The sequence below is a fragment of the Alosa pseudoharengus genome, unplaced genomic scaffold, assembly GCF_046254945.1.
Source record: "Alosa pseudoharengus isolate Yale_2024_CS ecotype anadromous, Long Island Sound unplaced genomic scaffold, YU_APseudo_1.1 YU_APseudo_1.1_scf_15, whole genome shotgun sequence".
Lineage (NCBI taxonomy): Eukaryota > Metazoa > Chordata > Actinopteri > Clupeiformes > Clupeidae > Alosa > Alosa pseudoharengus.
The window spans coordinates 35,983,393-35,988,392 of NW_027468620.1; the positions used below are offsets into that span (position 1 = coordinate 35,983,393).

At 41.1% G+C, this 5,000-nt stretch overlaps 1 protein-coding gene across 1 annotated transcript in view; it reads right to left on the reverse strand.

Moving 5' to 3' along the window:
* The window catches only part of LOC143123991 (inactive pancreatic lipase-related protein 1-like), a 28,052-nt gene that overhangs the window by 5,393 nt on the left and 17,659 nt on the right, over positions 1 to 5,000 (reverse strand). The window lies entirely within an intron of this gene.

A 5,000-nucleotide genomic window follows, 5' to 3' on the forward strand; every position in this document is an offset into this window, starting at 1 on the left:
TTCTCCTCATCGCTCTGGTGACAGCTCTCAGGTAAGGACGCTTTTTATCTGCTTTTCTGCTTTGGTGCTGAATGAAGGTGTATCTGTAAATCCGGGCGGTTCCTACTAACCACAGTTTGGAATGGGCGGTAAGATATCGGAAAAGGCATTCTGAGTGAGTAGACATTTTGGCAAAACCGTAACTTAATAGTGGACACAAAATTGTGCTTCCCCGATTTTGGCAATATTTTGGCAAAACCGTAATTTAATAGTGGACATAAATTTGTGCTTCCCCGATTTTGGCAAAACGTCGCACAAGACGAATTAATCCATATTTTGTAAAGCGTCTATATATGTGTTGGATTGAAGTCCAATGGTGCCTCTTTATTGGATATAAGGAGTAAATAGATTAGCGAGTGTGCTAGGCAGCTCAGTATTAAACACGGTGGTTCGTGTGCAATCTATTTTTCGCGGGTTTTAGGGACATCATGTCCTAACAAGCTACGTAGCTTATGCCCCTTTGTGTTTACAGAACATTTTATTCCTTCACTACCAAAACAGAATATTAGACAGAACTTGGTGCTGCCCTTTTTGTTTTTATCACCAAGAGCGTATGAGCGGCTAGAATCCAAGCTAACACTAGTCTTGTTTTGTTTTTGAGTAGATGTGGTGTTTTGTTTTAGGCTACATCTACACTCAGATGATGAATCCAGGATTTTTGTCGTAATCTTTTTCAAGTGTGCAAACAGCATAAGCTCAAACAGCATAACCTCAAGAGAGCATGGTTAGGCCTCTTTTAAGTACGCCTGAGCTAACTAGCTGCCGCTAGGGGCGTCTAGATGTCTTTGTGAGCTAATATGAGCTAACTGAAAAGGCTTGACTAAACTTCTTTTGTTCTTTTAAGCAGGAAATTCTTCCTGCAGCCCGTTTAAAGTTGTCCTCCAGCTCCATGGAGCTGTGTGTGTCTGTGTGTCCAGTATGAATGAATGCGCGTGTGGGCCGGCCCTGTGTGTGTGAAATTTGTTTATTTCATTATATGTGTTTGTTTCCATTTTTTGTTTCAAGTCCTTCTTTGTTTTCTTGGGTCAAAAGTTTTCACACCTTTTGCTATCTTATCTCACTGCCTTTGTTCTAGCAGCACTGTATTCTATAACCAACCCCCCAGCTTCTCCCCCATGGACACAAAAGGAACTTCACTGGGGAGATATGAACCTAAGAGGAGTGATAATGGGAAACCATTGTTGATTTCAACCATTTTCTTTCTTTCATTTGAGGGACATCTTTTGGGGTTAACATGTTAAGACATATTTTTATTTTTGCTTGTATGCCAATGGGAAATGTTTGCTACATGTTTACGCCTTGTTTGATGTGGGCAAATGTTCAATTGAATGGATTCATACCCACAACTTGAGTTTCTTTATGTTTGAAATTACCTTTTATTTGTTTTTAGTTTGTATTTTTTTGTTATAGTTAAGAAACTATAAAAAGGGGGAGATAGATGGTATTGACTTGAAATACCATCTAAGTTTACTGGTTTTATTGCTCAAATGGTCATTTTTTTAAATGCCTACTGTTTTGTTTTACTGTCCCTCACTTCTAATGCAAAATCTCTTTAAAAGACATGCAGGGGTACCCTACCCACGTGAGTCTGTGGATTATTTTTCTTTTAAACATCTAAACTTAACCAAAGTTTATTTATTTTCTTTATATTGGCCTTTTGCCAATAGATGCAAATGTGTAGTCTCTGTTTGGAGATAAATAGCCCTGCTATGTTAGAAGACCCATGCTGTAGGTGTGACTGTCTCCAATTGAGAAACTGAATACATTAGCATACTGTTGTTGACTTGTGAATCTGCATTCACGAGACACTGTTTGACTCTGTTTACACTCATGCTAATGTCTCCCAAGTTGTTGTGAATCCACTCTTCAGAATCTCTTTCATGCCAGAAGGGACAAAGGGAGGTGTGACATGCCTTTGTCTTCGACTACCACTAAGCAAACATATCAGAAGATCCTTTCAAGATGGCGAATGGCTCCACCAACCAGGCTCAGCTACCACGCCAGAGCAGCAGCCGTGGAGACCAGGCCATGCCACTGGACGAGCTTGATGGACCAGACAACTCTGCCCTGGGCTCAGGTACAGCCAGCAGCAGCGGTCGGGGCTAGGCCATGTCATGAGACGAAACTGGACGAGGCTCAGGAACCACAGGTCCAACGGAACCAGTGGCAGAAGCAACTGCCATGACTCTGGAAGCAACAAAACTGGACTGACTGAAAGCAACGAAAGGGGGTGCCGAAAGCAGCATCGCACTCCGCATCATCAAAGACACTCATGGCCCATTGTTCATGGACTGTTTGGACTGACACAAGGGTGCACGCCGAACGCGGCCTGCATGCACACCCTTTGCACTCGCATACACTTACACTGAAACAATGCAGACACATTCAAGTTTCATAAGAGGACCCTTCTTCAACGGAAGAGAAACGCAAGAAGGGATGTATGCTGAACGCTGGTTTCCTTGCTCACGCACACACTTACAATGATTATGGACTGATTATGGACTTTATAAAAAAAAAAAAAAAAAAAATTGTAAAATTGTTCAAGAAGGCTCATGTTATGGAATCTTATTTTAAACTTCAAGTCATTCAGACTTGAAAAGGGGGAATTGATAGCAATAAAATGTATGGTTAAAATGGATAATAATTTAACTTCAAGACTACTTTTAGTTAGCCATGTAACCCATCTTGGTTTTAAACAAAGACCCCATCCCCTCCCCCAATGGAATGCTAATGTGCTGGTTTAAGGCCTATCACTTACACAAGACAAAGGATGCTACCTTGATATAATGTATCCATGTATCATGAAATGTAAATGTATTCATGTCTGGTATCATTTTGATAGTCTCATTACAAGGATTGTAATGATGTGATTGTGAGAATGTTTGGAACATTCTATAAGTGATATTTCTGATATATAAGATATCTCTCCTCATGCTATTCTGACAAGAATGCATAGGTGTGAAGTGGGTGTGAGTAGGTGTGTCTGATACCAACTGTAGAACCAATCAAGTGGGCTTGTTCTTGGCGCCACTTTGTTCTTTGTTTAAACCATTTAAAAGTAACTAAACTGCAATGTTTGTGAGATCAGATTTTCAAGATTAGAGCATGGAGAACTGAGAGAGAGAGGGTGATCCTACAGAGGCCATGGCCTTGTGCCATGGCCTGGGCTAGGCCTACATAGACCTTTATTTGTACTCTCTCTGCTTGTAACAGAATAAACCTGATTCCTGAGTTTTTCCTGAAGTTCGCCAGTCTAAGATTAATATTAAGTAATTATTCACCACAATTACTTTCACACTGAACTCACTTGCACACAAACTGAATTAACTTCCTGCAAATTGCAAGGAGACATGAGGTGTCTATTCTATTGTAATACCAGCTCCTTTTGTCTGGCGTCATATTTTAGTGAACTGGGCCCTGAAAGATTGCTGCCATTTCAGTTAGCTAGTTAGTTAGCATTAAGCCAGAAGCAGCAACGGCATTGCTGGTAGATAGTTTTGGTAACCTAGCAACAATAAACACTTGACCCGAAGCACTCTGAAAGGGGCGCTGTCAGCGCAAAAAATGCAATGTGGATACAGGTTCACGAGTCACTGGCAACAGCAGGCAAGGTTAACAAAAACATCTGCCAGCCAGACTGTAATGCACGTCCTTTTTGGAATGTTGTTGGAGTGCTAACTAACTAGCTAACTAGCGAACTGAAATGGCAGCAATCTTTCAGGACTCAGAAAATGTGGAAATTTATATGGTTTGCGGCTAATTCCTCATAAAACATTGCAGTCGGGTCTGCCTGTATGGCTTCAAGACAGCGCAAGGTGCTCAAGAATATATTAATAAAATCTTCAGGGTTTGACTGAACAAGTAAGGTTTGGTTAAAGAAGGACATAGATACCACAAACCATATACATTTCCACATTTTCTCTCTTCAAATCTTAATCAATGGCTGGTAATCTGAGAGTGGAACTTCCTGTTACATTATACCAACTTCCAGGCGCACTGAAAAAGCGAGTGAGTTCAGTGAGTGGAAGCAGGTTCAGTGTAGTGCATCGGATGTTTCAGTGTGTTGAGGAAGTTAATTCAGTGTGTGTACAAGTGAGTTCAGTGTGTAGTGTAAGCGACTTCAGTGTGTGTACAAGTGAGTTCAGTGTGTAGCGGAAGTTAGTTCAGTGTGTAGCGGAAGTTAATTCAGTGTGTAGTGTAAGCGACTTCAGTGTGTGTACAAGTTAGTTCAGTAGCGGAAGTTAGTTCAGTGTGTAGTGTAAGCGACTTCAGTGTGTGTACAAGTGAGTTCAGTGTGTAGTGCATGTGATGTTTCAGTGTGTTGAGGAAGAAATTTCAATGTGTTGTGGAAGTTAATTCAGTGTGTAGGCTAGGCTACTGTAAGGAGCTTGTGTGTTAGTATTTTCAGTGTAGTGCAAACTGTTTCAGTGTGTAGTGCAAGCAGTTTCAGTTTCAGTTTCAGTGTGTGCTGCAAGTAAATCCAGTGTGTTGAGCAAGTGATTTCAGAGTGAGTGCAAGCAGATTCAGTGTGTAATGCAGGAAATTCAGTGTGTTGCTGTTTGAGTTCCAGTGTGGTACTAGTGCCCAGTGCGTATGTGTCAGTGTTTCAGTGTGTAGTGCAACTACGTTCAGTGTGTAGTGCCACTATTCCAATGTTATTGCACTATACGGCCTCCCATAGAATTTAGTACTAACAAACACATTTACAAAACTTTAGCACACACACACTCACAACCCCCCCCCCCACACACACACACACATACTACAAACAGGCCATGATAAAGCCTATATAGCATAATATAAAGCATATATAAATATATGAATAAACATACAATAAAGTGGCAGTTAAATCCCAGAAATGCAGTAAGTGTGTAAACCCCAGCCAGTCTAACGCACAGGAAGAGTGGAGTATAGGGCCAACTCCCCCTCCCCAACACCACAAACTCCCAAAGGATAGTTTG